Consider the following 15,024-nt stretch of genomic DNA (forward strand, 5'->3'; position numbering starts at 1 on the left):
ATTGTGCAGCCCACGGTAAATATAACTGAACAATTCTAACAGGAACATCCTTTTCTAGCATTGCAGCACTTTAAATGGATTCTGCACTCTTTCTGGGATCTCGCTTCACTCGTGTGGCAGCAACGCCCTGGTCTCCTGTGCCCCTCTGCTTGTCCGCTGATCGTAGCTGGGTTCTTTTCTTCCTTCTGACCAATTGCTACTGTGATATTGTGACTGATAAGAAATATCTATTTGATCACCTAAATGATCAAATATATATTTCTCATACACATTTGGTCTTGGTCCGTAGTTCCTGACTCATAACTCCCTAAACCCGTGGTCAGCAAACTGCGGCTCTTTGGCCCCTTGAGTGTGGCTCTTGCACAAAATACCACGGCCTGGGCGAGTCTTATTTTGAAGAACTGGTGTTAGAAGAAGTTTAAGCTTAAAAAATTTGGCTCTAAAAAATAATTTCAATCGTTGTACTGTTGACTAATGAGTTTGCCGACCACTGGCCTAAACCCTTGGAATTTCCTGATGAGAGCATAAAGGTGTCTTTTGTTATATTAATGAGGTGACTTTTGGACCCCACCTGAGGATGGGGGCTGGTTGCCATGGCAGCCAACCAGATGATTAGAGAGTTGGACAGTTCAGTGCCCGCCCCCACCACCACCACCTCCAAGGAGCGGAGAAGACATGGAGGTTGAATCAACTGCCAACGGCCAATGATTTAATCAACCACAACTATGCAATGAAGCCTCCATAAAAACCCAACAGGGTATGGTCCAGAGAGCTGGTGGACGCGTGGAGCAGTGGGGACAGTGACGCCGCGGAGAGGGCACAAAAGCCTGCAAGCCCTCCCCATCGCTTGCCCAGTGCGTCTCTGCCACCTGGCCCTTCCTGAGTCGTACCTTCCGACAATAAATCGGCAATGTAGTCAGTAAAATGTCTCTCTGCCTTGTGAGCTGCTCTAGCAAATTAAACCTTGAGGAGGGGGGTCCAATCTGCAGCTGGTCTGACAGAAGGGCAGGTGAGAGCCTGGCATCTGAAGTGGGGGGTGCCTTGTAGGACCGAATCCTTACCCTGTGGAAAATGATGCTGTCTCTGGGTAGACAGTGTCAGGATTGAGTTGAATTCTTAGACACCCTTGCTGATGCCTTGCCGAGAGTTGTTTGTTGGTGTGGGGAACTCCTCCCCCAACATTGGAAATTGGGTCTCAGAATATCCAAAGACCTACCTTCCCACAATCGACACAGTTGCTTGGGGAGCCCGTGTGTGGTAGCCGGCCTCCATGATGGCCTCCAAGATCCTGCTTCCTGGCATTCAGCTAGATTTCAAGTTCAAATGCACTTTGCGTTTTAGGTAATATTTGTTTGCCACCATGCATTGAGTGTCTTTTATGTTCCAGACATTGTGTTGTGTACTCAACCATGCATTATCTGTCTTAGCGTCACTGCAGTCCTGCGAGGCAGATGATTTTACCCCCAACTTACTGGTGGGGAAACGGAGGCTCAGAGACTTGCCGGAGGTCACACACCTAGAAAGTCGTGGAGCCAGGATTTGGGTAAATGACTCTCTCTGGCTCTTAACCTCACGCTCTTCTGCTGTGCCTGGTGCTTGCCCTGCCCTGGTACTTGACCCTGGGCTGTGGTCTGTTACGTTTTATAAGATGGAAAAACTGACTGTGTTTATACGCTAAAGGGGAAGAGCCAACAGGGCGGGAGAAGTGTCCGTCTTAATGGTAACAACAGCTGGCATTTATTAAGTATCGCCATGTGCCAGCAGCTGTGCTGAGCTTGGTACCAGGATGGCATCCTGAGACTTCCATAACACCCTTATAAAGTAGGTACTAACCACTTACACATGAGAAAGGGGGCGTTCTGTCCGCGATCACCCAGAGAGGGTGATGTAGAGACTCGTGCCGCGGGGCTGACCTGCTGTGCTCGGAAACGCAGAGATGGCTGTCTTTCCTGGCACGGAAGCCCAGCTTCTTTAGTGAGCACCTGGTCAATGCCAAGTGCTTGGTTTACATTCATGATGACGCTGTGGTTTCCCTCAGGGTGGGCGTGTGTATGTCTCCCTTCTAAAAGTCAGAAAAGCGCGCCTGCGTGGCTGGTGACTTGCTCCAAGAGTTCCTCTGTTCTCCGTAAGTGCTCTGCCATGCCTGAGGATGGAGGTGGGGTCTGCCTCCTCACACCATGCCCAGCAGGACTCCAACACCTCCTACGTAGTAAACTGGAGGGGGAGTTCCTAGCGCAGGAAAGCGATGCTCTTGAGAGCAGGAAGTGAGGATTGGGTGGCTGCACCACCGTTCTAATGAGCCTGAACTCCACTGTTGTGATGGAGACAATACAGGCAATTATACCTTCGTGTGGTTTTTGTTTTTTAATGTTTTTTATTGATTTAGAGAGGGAGAGAGAGAGAAACTTTGTGCCTCCTGCATGCCCCCTCTGGGGGATCAAGCCCCAAACCCAGGCATGTACCCTGACTGGAATTGAACCAGCGACTTTTTGGTGCACAGAACAATGCTCAACCAAAGGAGCCACATCGGCCAGGGCCCTTGCTTTTTTTTTTTTTTTGTATCTTTGTAAATACTTTAATTCTGTTTCCAGATAGACTATTGACATTTACATGTTATTTTAAACACAACTAAGACACAGCTAACTGAAGTAAAATATACAAGAAGTTTATGAGATAGAAGATACACAGGAGAAAACCTGAAGGATTAGCTTAATTTGCCCGCCTAGGAACATCAGGACTTGTAGAATTCATACTGGCCCTGTATACCAATTACTTGTGTTTCCTGTAAGTACTGGTTGACCCTCCCAGAGAGCATATTGTCCTATAGCGTCCAAGAAATCAGTGAATAACTAGGTTTTCCATTTTATCAAAGTACAAAGCATTATTTTAATTGTAGACCTTTTGACAGAATCCAGTATCTTTTCATAAAAGAATACTTTCATTAAGTGTGCAATAAGACTGGAAATGTGAGGGAAAAAAGCACTAAACAGAGTAAAAGAAGTCTAGAAACAAGCTGGAAAAGGCCTCTTTTTTTTTTTTTTTGGTAAGAGATCATGTAGGAATTGTATTGCCCTAAATGACAGAATTTGGGATTTTTAGAAAGTGCCAGATGTTTATCTTCTTAAGTTTTCATCGATTTCCTCTGTGATATAGAGATGCCCTGTATTTGCTTTCTGATTCAATAATTTAATAAGATTTCATCAACAAACTTAGTGAAAAGAAAAAGTGTTCTTTTTTACCGTTGCTTTTGACCAGGGAAAACTCTTAGTCCTACTTTTGATATACAGGCATGGCACTGTTTACACCACCCATTTTACTAAAGAAGGAATTTCTTTAAAAAAAAAAAATGTGATGCACAGTATATTTTGGCTAATCATAAAAATTTTCTGCAAACAATCAGGAGTAAATCATTGAAAAAATGTTGAGCCCTAGCCATTTTGGCTCAGTGGATAGAATGTCAGCCTGCAGACTGAAGGGTCCTGGGTTTGATTCCCATCAAGGGCATATGCATATACCTGGGTTGTGGGCTCAATCCCCAGTGGGGGGTGTGCAGAAGGTGGCTGATCAATGATTCTCTCTCATCATTGATGTTTCTCTCTCTCTCTCTCCCTCTCCTTTCTTCTCTGAAATTAATAAAAATATATTTTAAAAAACGTTGAAAAGAGGATAGGAAATGTAATATAAATTCATGATGAATGAGAAGCTTGGAGAGGGAAAAATAGGGTCACAAGGAGAAAGACCGTGAGCATGTTATGGCTTTTATATTTAAGTGACCAGCAAAAAGTCTCCGAAATGTTTACATTGGTTTCCCATTTTCCAAAGTTCCATCCCTTACACCTCATTTGCTCTTCACAACAACTGGTATATCAGTTAGGGATGCTTTCATCTGCAAGAAACAGGGAGTCTGGCTTAAATAGGTGGAGGTTGTTTTTCTCATTTAACAGGAGTCTGGGAATAGGCGTGGTGGCCCAACAGTGTCATCGGGACCCAGGCTCCCTCCACCTTCCACGCTACTATTTGGATAAGAATGCTGGCTTCTCACCCTCAAAGCCACCAAAGACAGCTGCACCCAGCATCACATCTGGGTGGAAGGCGGGAAGGAGGAGGAAGGAAGGGAGAGCATCAGGGACATCTTTGCTCTTATTAGAAAAGCAAGAACTTTCCTAACAGGACTTTCATTGGCCAGGGAGAGTGGGAACATAGTTGTGTCGCTTTCTCAGCCTGTCTGTGGTGGAGGTCAGCAAGAGCGAAGAGTTGGGGCATAGAAATCTGGTGCATCAACCAGTCGTACGAACCACGTCGTATTAGTTTCATCTTCAGCTTATAGAGGAGAAAGCTAGTGTGTATTGTGATCATCAGGTGCAGAGAGGCAGGGCTGGGCACAAGCTTTGGTCCCCTAAATTCAGCACCCGTGGTATTTCCACTATAGTTCTCAACCTATCTAAACTCTGCTACAGAAAAGGGTGACAGTAAGTGTTTGCAATGGGGCTATATTCTGATCCATGTTTTTAAACCAGTAGTTTTATATCAATATATTACATGGTATTTTTTTAAATCATTTTTGTGTAATAAACACCATTATTCTTCTACTTTTATGAGGGTGTTTACAACCCCTAAGCTTTAAAAACATGGATGTGAGCATTGTTTATAATGGCAGAACATGGCAGGAAACCCTTAATTTTCCACAATAGGGGATTGGTTGAAAAGGCTTATACCACAAAACGTACTAGTCAGAAATCGTTTCAGAAGAATATTGATATTTACAATATTTTATTAAATTAAATATGTAAATTATAAAACTGTATGTACATTGTGGCCCGTAAGTTTGTAAATATATGTTCTGTATATGAAAGCTAAATGTAGATATAGCAAAGTATTCATGGTGATTATATTTAGGTGATGAGAATACACGATGTTTTGGTTTTCATCTTTGTATGTTATGCAATATGATTTAATTTTTTAAAAGTGGGGTTTATTTGATTTTTTTATTTGTAATTTTAAAATACATGTATATTTTATTGTTGATAGCATTACAGATGTCTCCCATTTCCACTCCCCCCTTATCCTCCTCCTAAAAGTCAGGTTTATTGAAGTATAATTTTCATACAGTAAAATTCACCCTTTTTATGTGTGTGAGTTTTGCCAAAAATGTACAGTTATGTGACCACCATCACAATCAAAATATGGAATATTTCTCTTGTCCTTCTCACTGGCCCTGGGTAACCACTGATCGGATTTCCGTCTATAGTTCTACCTTTTCAGGAATGTCCTCCAAGTGCAGATATGTGCTAGGCAGGCTTCTGTCAATCAGCATGAATGCTTTTGAGATCGTCCCTGTTGGTGCTTGGACCAGTAGTTCATCCCTTCTCACTGCAGAGCAGCCTTCCACAGCTGGAGGCACCATCACACGTCTAACCTTCTAGCAGCTGGCAGAGGCCGGTGGCTTTTAATTTCGGACTAATACGGATGTGTTATTTCTGGGGCTGCCATAACAAAGTACCACACACTGGGTGGGTTAAACAACAGAAACGCATTGTCGAACGGCGAAAAAGTGAGGGGAGGGGAAAAAAACATCACCAACTAGAGGAAATAAAGGGGAAGCTTGGAGTTGTCTCCTGAGAAACTGCAACTGCCTTGCCCTTGGCACCGATGTGCGGGTCGAATGGATACTCAGTGGCCCAGAAACCCCCGAGGTGAGAAATAACTTAAAAATGGATCCCTGATAATACTCTTGCAACGCTTGGCAGAAGTGATGTAAAACTGGAAAGCAACTTCTATGGGGTTCCCACAGGAAGAAAGGCCCCCTCCTAACATAGGGACCACCTGCCGTCAGCGACAGCCAGCGGGCACTACAACCGGGAACCTCGTATTATTTTCGCAATGATATGAAAGAGAACATAAAACAGTCGTTGTAGAAATAACTGAAGTCTTGAAATCCTAAAAAAAATAACATGGTACTTTAAAAACAGAACAGGCAGATCTGAAAAGTAAATGTAGCTTTCTAACAATGACAAATACAGCCAAGTATTTGAAGGTCATTGTCTGAGGACTTCCAAAAGCAGCCCTGCCCAGTGTAACAAACATATAGGTCGGAGAGCAAATCTATAGGTTAATCAGATATAGGGGAAAATAAAACCGATGCGCTGCAGGAGAAATGGAAAGACAGTCCAAGATCACACCCAAGAGAAATAAAAAGATATAAAATATGACTGAAATTAAGGAGCCTGGGGAGGTTTCCCATGTTCCTTTAGGATGTGCTCCTTGGCAGTTTTTTTCTTGATAGAAGAGAGACTGTTACAAGGCAATATGTTATTTAGAGTTTTTGGTTTTTTTCCAATTTAAGAACTTAAAAAAAATGACAAAAAGGAAAGTTTTAAGAAAGAATCTGGTCTTTAGGAATATCAGGATGCCACCCCATGAAAGGGTCTCTTCTTAGGGAAGTAGAATTAATTACAAAGTGATTCAAAAAGGGGATAGTTTCTGTGAAGGTAAAGGTGATTAGGACAGACAGTAACTCTGTTCAGACATTTGATATCCAAACTCTACATGCAAGAAGTTTAAAAAAAAATCTTCATGGGCAAATGGGAGAAATAACAGTTCAATGCTGATGCTTAATGCTTGAGTTCAATGTGAGAAGACAGCCCAACGTTGACCTTGGTGAATATGTTTCTTTAAGCCAAAGAGTTGTGGGCGAAGTGGGAAAGTTATGTTCACAGTTAAAGTGCTTCTTGGTAAATCATCCTGATTTTCTCAGTCACATCTGGATCAAGTTTGTAACTGGCGGGGGCGGGGGTGGGGGGGGAGAATGGGAATTGGGGGGTCATGGCCAAATCCAAGGATCCAATATTTACTTGGAAATAGCAACTACGGTCACGAGCAGAATGCCAAGGAGGAAACGATCGGTCTCTTTAGAGCTGACTTGTACTTCCAGTTAATACAGTACAACAAGCATCTGATTACAATTGCCTCTCAGAAATAACACACAGACTAGCAAGCGGACAGAGGGCCAGCCGCAGGCTCGGGCAGCCTGTGCAGACACTGGGCGGGGCTCCTGTGGAAGTCCTCAGACAACAATGACCTTCAACTCGTCTCTCTTGTAATGAAATAAGGAAGAGACCATTCCACATTTTAAAAGTAGATGGGTAAGAAATCTTAGCGGCATGCTTCTGGGAAAGCTATTTTCTTCTCTCCCCCCAACCCCTTCTCCCGCCCCACTTATGTAGGGCGCACTGTTCAGAATTCGAAAACTGCTGGCCAGGTTTCTAAGATAAACATCACTTTGTGGCTCTAGAGTGGGCCTTGCCTTGAAAGCTGATTTAGTTTGGAAACAGGGGTGAAGGGAGAGGAAGAGGAGTTCTTCACTAAAAGGAATATGGACTTGGAAAATAGCTAAGGAGTTTGAAATGCTTGGCTCTTGTTCCTGGCGCTGTGTTTCTCCTGGCAACTCTAGGCACGGAGAACGAAGGCAAAGCCAGCTTGGCCAAGCCCAGAGCTGGCTGCAGACCTGGAGGAAACTCCAGGGTGAGAGCCATCGGGAAGCGGGAATTGGGCTGTGTGTATAGAGACCAGTTTTAAAAGGCAATAAACTTTTTGGGAAAGCAGGATTATATGAATGTTTGGGGAAAACATAAGCTTTATAGAAAAGCCAGGAAAAAAATTGCCACGATTTAAGATGCAGATTGGGAAAAATGTTCCATAGGATAAAGTTTGAAGAATATGAGGGTAAGTCCCAGAAATGAAAGAAAAGGTTTGGCTTCGTGGTTGGTTGATGTTTGTTTGAAATAGAGGGTTTCAAGACGTTTTTTTAAAAATCTGCCTTCACAATGCTGAAGAAGCCCCTTGAATCAAGAAAAGTACGATGAGAAATAAGTTTCCCCTTAAAGGGTAGTAAATAGGTTCAGTTCGGTACTTGACAGCAACATGGAAGGGGAGAGGAAAAAGTTGCAAAACAATGGTATTTTTCCAGTTTTCTTATAAAAGAAGCCATTGTTCACTGACCTGGTAACGCTTTTTTTTTTTTTTTCTAAGAAAATTCTACTTTTTTAGAATGCTAAAAAAATCTACTTCTTCACTCTTCATTTTATGATGATATAAAGTACTCAAGACTTGTTTTAAATGCTTTCAAGCATAGTTCTGATGATGGCAGCAAGGTGCAAAAATTAATGTTTTAAAAATTGTATAATATGATGCAAAAGAGTCAAAAAGTTCTTCTTAATGGTGCATCATTTCCAAACCCTATAAAAGATAAATTTATCAACCTCAGCACTTGACATTTTGAGCCCTGAGGTGTGTGTGTGTGGCGGTGGTGGTACCTTGGGTATTAGTCGGGGGGGGGGGGCTGTTTTGTGTATTCTAGCACAGGTAGCAGCATGCCTGACCTCCCCCAATTAGATACCAATCGCACCCCCACTTCCTGAAGCTATGGCAACCAAAAATGTCTCCACATATTGACAAATGTCCTGGGGGGATGCAAAAATCACTCCAGTTGTGAACCACTGGTTTCTTTTCATGGTGTTAAGATTAACCATTTAAGATTCACCTTCTAATTACAGTAGAAATAGATACGATTACTTATTTAATTGATATCCTGGAAGGTAGAGTGTTTGTGACCCAGAGACTGGTGTCAAGGGGATGCGTATAGAACATCCAGACTGTGCCTGACTTTAAGAGCTTAAAAATATTAGTGATGATGATGATGGCTCTGAAGATGATAGAAGGGAAGGGAAGGGATGAAGGTAAGAAAGAGAGAGTGAGGAGAGGATGAAGACAGGGCCTGTGCTCCTCTCTCCATGCAGGAGCGAGTGGACCATGGATTAGTCAGGTGGGGGTAAGAGAACTTGATGAGTTTTTCGTCAAGAGATTGGCTTTCCTTGTTGCGATGACCTCTATGGCTCAATTTACTCCCAGGGCATTTTCTGGTCCCAGGGATCCCTGACCCAGCTGTGTGGAAACATACATACCCACCTAGCTAGTGGGATGATTTGTTCCCAGGACAGAGTTAGAAAAAGTAGGCGTTCTGTGAGTCCCTGAGTAAAGCTCTAAACTTCCTCAGATTACATTTAGATTTCTTGACATCCATGCCCATTTTGATACAGATTCAAAAAAACATGTGTTGGATGTAAGGCACTCAATGAATGCTAATTGCATGCATTTTGATGAACTTGACTCTAAGATTTTCTGAGGCAAATGTCCCCTGCGTTTCAAGAGAGGATACGGGACCCAAAACACGTAAGCAGGTGCAGTGAGTTAAGCTGTTAGGTGAGCACAGATCTTCCTGCTGAGAGCTGTGGGCTCCTCCAGCCACCTCACAGCTGCTCTGCACGAACCTGAGAGCTTAAACCTCCACGCAGGCGCAGGAGAGCATGCCAGTCCTGAGAGATGGCAGGGTCTCGAGCCTGTCCTTCCTCTTCAGTGCCTTCTACCTGCCAGTGACCTCCTCCTGCTCACCTGTCCTGCCAAAGGGAGTCAGAGTTCAAGAGCATGGTGTGGACTCCACCTGGGATCAGGCCTCTTTGTTGAGGTACAACCATCCACAGAGCCATGATGGCGGTAATTTATCTTAAGTTTTGCACTAGTCACAGAGAGCAAGGACCCTCAGAGGTGGCACCAGGGCCTTGGGTATTAGCGTGTAAATGTGAGGACAACTGTGCTGCTTTGAAATGATTGCCATACTTCCTTCTCTTTGGAGAACTGCTGTGGCCTTCAGCCTCTGAGGGTCCCTGCCCCCATCCTCCCAAATATTTAAAAGTATTTCAAATATTACTTTGCTCAGGCTAGTGCTTTGAATGTTTAGCGAATGACTGGGTTCTAGAGAAAAATAATTTCATTGAATTTGCAGGTCACACCTGCAAGGAATATTAAGAGGACAAATTTGCCGCTCATTTGGGGCAGAAGGCCAGTAAGAAATGGAGAGAGATTTTCAAGGAGTGGGGTGGAAATATTGTAGTGACTTCCTGTACCTTGACATTTATGATCATCGTGACCACTCCTTATTCTTGATCCAAAGAGAAAGCTGCCGAAACCGGTTTGGCTCAGTGGATAGAGCGTCGGTCTGCGGACTGAAAGGTCCCAGGTTCGATTCCGGTCAAGGGCATGTACCTTGGTTGCGGGCACATCTGTGCAGGAGGCAGCTGATCGATGTTTCTCTCACATCGATGTTTCTGACTCTCTATCTCTCTCCCTTCCTCTCTGTAAAAAATCAATAAAATATATTAAAAAAAAAAAAAAGAGAAAGCTGAGTGGAGAAGTGAGAGAGAGGAGAGGACAGTGCCTGGCCTAGAGCAGGAGGTGCTCAGTAAATATTTGTGATTGAACACATAATTGAATGCATGACTGAATGACAAGTAAAAGTACCATCTTGGGGACATTTTTTTTTTTATGATGGGGAATAAGATAATTGATTCATCAGTGCAACAAATACGAAGCACTTGTTCTATGTCAGGTTTGGTCTAAAAATACAAAGTTGAATCCAGCCACAGACTATTCATCAATTCAGAAGGAAAGGTAAGGTTGAGAAATGAAACTATGCAGCCAAGGATTGCTGGGCCCGAGAAAGGTCTGGTATTTGAAAAAGGATAGGAACTATAATGAGCAGAGTGTAAAATCAGCACCAGGGCACTGACGTTAAAAAGTTAACATGACACTGGTGTTAGCAGAAGAAGAACAACGTGCTCTATGAGATAATGCTCCCACTATACTCGACCTTTCTAAACCTGAGCTACTGAGCTCAGCACGGGCCCCACCTTGGAAGAGGGATGTCGAGGACATGTGAGTTCTTCAAGAGAGAGTAGCCAATGGGCAGGGATAGTGTCACGGGCATCTGACAAGCGCAGTCACGGTGCTCTCAGGACACTGCACCTGGTTACCAGCTCTTGCTGTCTGGGAATTCTTAATAATTTTACCTCTGAGCTTGTGTTTTGTAAGGTAAATGGGACAGTGGGCATGCATGGGAGCAGAGAAGATGTATGCATGCTAATTTTAAAAGAAGATGAACATTCCTTTTTTTCATAGGGTTTGAACTGGACTTACTCATGTATTTAATTATCTATGTAAAGGGAAAATCATGCATAATTCTATCAACTATACTTAACAACACTCTTCACCATTTACATTGATTTTGAGGTTAAGTTACTGTTTTTTCTTTCTTTCTTCTGAGGCAAGATGTCTATTCAGGTCCTCTGCTTATTTTATAAATGGATTGTTTGTATTTTAATATTGATTGTATACATTCTTTTAAAAAATTTCAATTACAGTTGACATACAATGTTATATTGCTTTCAGGTATACAACATAATGATTAGACATTTATAGAACTTATGAAGTGATCACCCCAATAGGTCTAGTACCCATCTGACACCATACATAGTTATTGCAATGTTACTCACTATATTCCCTATGCTGTACTTTGCATCCTCGTGACTGTTTTTGTAACTGGAAATGTGTACTTCTTAATCCCTTCACCATTTTCACCCATCTCCCAACCCCCTCCCATCTGGTGACGATCCATTTGTTCTCTGTGTGTTTCTGGTTTGTCTGTTTGAGATTCCACATGTAAGCGAAATCATATGGTATTGCCTTTCTCTGACTTATTTTACTTAGCATGATACCCTCTGAGTCCATCCATGTTGTTACAAATGGCAAGATCTCATTCCTTTTAATGGCTGAGTAAAATTCCATTACATATGTACCACCTCTTCTTTATCCATTCACCTGTCAATGCACACTTGGGTTGTTTCTATATCTTGGCTATTGTAAATAATACTGCAGTGAACATACAGGTGTATATATCTTTTTGAATTAATGTTTTAGATTTCTTTGGATAAATACCCAGAAGTGGCCTTTCTGGGTCGTATGTTCTAATTTTCTGAGGAGCCTTCATACTGTTTTCCATTGTGGCTGCACTAGTTTACAATCCCACCAACAGTGCATGAGAGTTCCCTTTTCTCCACATCTTCGCCAACACTTGTTTGCTATTTATTGATGATAGCCATTTGATGGGCATGGCATGGTGGTTTTAATTTGCATTTCTCTGATGATTAGTGATGTTGAGCATCTTTTCACATGTCTACTGGCCATCTGTATGTCTTTTTTTGGAGAAATGTCCAAGTCCTCTGACCATTTTTTTAACCGGATTACTGTTTTTGATGTTAAGTTGTATGACGTTCTTATATATTTGGGATATTAACCCCTTACTATGTGAAATCATTGGCAAATATCTTCTCCCATTCAGTAGGCTGTCTTTTTTTGTTGGTGGTTTCTTTTGCTGTGCAAAACTTATTTAGTGTAGTCTCACTGATTTTTTCCTTTTGTTCTTGCCTGGGGAGACATAGAAAATATTGCTAACAGCAATGTCAGAGAGTTTACTGCCTATGTTTTCTTTGAGTTTTTATAATTTCAGGCCTTACATTTAAGTCTTTAATCCATTTTGAGTTTATTCTTATATGGGGTGTAAGAAAGCAATCCAGTTTTACTACTTAGCATGTATCTGATCTAATTGTCTTTGCATCTCCTTTCATTGTTTTTTATGTCACCTTTCTTTTTATGATTTTTCTGAATTATAAGGCCATGTCTTGCATCTTATTTGGGATGTTGAAGTACTCTAAAAATTCACTGAATCCTTATAGTACATCATTTCCAAAATATGGTCTTTCTTTGCATCTGCAGGATAGTTGATTAATTCATTCAACAATTACCTGAGCACTCAACATGACACTCACAGTTGTGATTGGTTTGGGATGTATCAGAACAAAAGAGACAAAAATCTTCTCATTAAATTTACATTTGGATGAGAGAAAGACAATAAGCAAAAAAGCTAAGTACTTCGGAATGTTAGGAGTGTTAAATGTTCTGGAAAAACAGAGTGGTAAGGTAATTGGATGGTGTACTCAGGGGAGACTTCATTAAGAAGGTGAAATTTGATCAGACCGGAAGAATGCATGGGAATTGTGCAGCTACCGTGAGAAAGAGCTTAGCAGATGGGGACCCAGCAGGTGCAAGGCCCTTAAGGCAGGAGCATGCCTGGTGTCCTTGATGAACTCTGAGGAGCCTAGGGAGGCGGCAGCACAGTGAATAAGGGACAGAACACAGACAAAGAGGTCACGAGGGTAACTTGGGGGTACATCATGAGAGAACTTGCAGGCCAACAAAAGGGTTTTGCTTTTTACTCTAAAGATGGAAAGTCACTGGAGAGTTTTGAGCAAAGGCATGATCTGATCACTATGAAAAGAATCATTTCCACAATTCTGCCGTGGAGGCTATGGGGAGAGGGAGGAATGAATGGTAGATGCACTGAGACCAGTTAGAAACTATCCCAGGTGAGAGATGATGGTAGCTAAGGACCAGGTAGTCCCAGACCAGGAAGTAATGAGAACTGGTCAGAGACTCTAGATTTTTTAAGGTAGAACCAGAAGGATTTCCTGATGAACTAGATGTAGGTTGAGAGAGAAGTTAAGGAGTCAGTGTGACTCCATGGTTCCTGGCCTGAGCAATTGGAAGGATTCAGTTTCCATCAACTGAGATGGCACAGGATGCTTGTGGACTAGTTCTGAGGAAGCAGACTGGAATTTTGTTTTGGACGTGCTAGATTTGAAATGAATAATGTCTAAGAGAATATCGGATATAAGTCCAAGTTCACAAGTCAAGTGGGAGTCAAACCTGGGATTTGTTAGCACCTAAATGCCATTTCAAATGAGAAGAGTAGGTCAGATTACCAAGAGAGGATTACCAAGAGAGAAGTGTGTGGAGAGTGGACAGAGAGCTCATAAGGACATTCTTTCCCTTGTGAGTGTGCTATTGGGCCCCATGTGCATCTTTTTAGACATCCTTGGTTGAGATCTAGTGGTAAGGTAATTGGATGGTGTACTCAGGGGAGATTTCATTGAGAAGATGTGACTCAATGGTTGAGCTTTGACCAAGGAACCAGGAGGTCACAGTTCAATTCTCGGTCAGGGCACATACCCCGATTGTGGGCTTGACCCCCAGAAGGGGGCATGCAGGAGGCAGCCAATCAATGATTCTCTCATCACTGATGTTTCTCTCTCTCTCTCCCTCTCCGAAATCAATAAAATGCATATTTAAGAAGGTTCATGTCTCCAAGGTTGCCACAATCAAGTCTTAAAATGCCAGCCATTTTAAGGGCCTGAGGATTAATCAAGACCCAGAAAGATGAAATGATAAACTAAGCCAGGCCAGCACTAGTGCAAACTCTCACAGGGATACATCTGCCACCAGGGTTCCTGGCAGGAATATATTTCAATGCCAAGAGAACTACATATATATACTACTACAATATCGTTATATAAACAGTCCCTTTATTTTTTATGGTTAAAATTTTTAAAAAATAATTTTATTTTTTATATTTCCTTAAAAGTAGCATACTTTATTAAAAGAAACATTGGAAATATGGATTCTTTTTTGAGAAATAACCTTCATCTTCACTAATAGGTATGGAGGAACCAGAGTTTCACACCAATTAATGGAAAAATAACCACTGATCAGTCTAGTTCCAACCCCCCAAAAAAGGACATATACACACGCTGGAACTGACTCTGTCCATTCAGTTAAAACATTTTCACTGCTGAACTGTATGTGCTACTGAAACTGTAAGAATGTTCATTTTCCTGGGTGTCCTATTTTGTCAAAAGATTTCGTATTTATTACGTTATTTACATTAATTGGCATTTACAAAGAGTGGAGAGACCAGCGACAACGCTCCATAGTATGTATGACCTTTCTTTCTTTTTAAATGTTCTTAGTAAACTGTAAAATTTAGCAATTACATTTAGGTTTTCATAACTTGCAGGTGTCTGAGTATCTCTTAATCTACTTCCTCCCTTCAAAATTCTGTCCATTTTAAACAGAACATTTTTGCTTCTTAGTGCTAATCCTATAGAATTTTTTAAAGGGTTGTATGTTTCATACATTTTCAATTAAAATGGCCCCCCAAAATAAAACCTATACAGGATCACTCGCCCCTAAAAATACTGGCCTTTTCAATGAACCCTATTTCAAATTGAGAGTGACATT

Source organism: Eptesicus fuscus, chromosome 22, assembly GCF_027574615.1.
Source record: "Eptesicus fuscus isolate TK198812 chromosome 22, DD_ASM_mEF_20220401, whole genome shotgun sequence".
In the NCBI taxonomy this organism is placed as follows: Eukaryota; Metazoa; Chordata; class Mammalia; order Chiroptera; family Vespertilionidae; genus Eptesicus; species Eptesicus fuscus.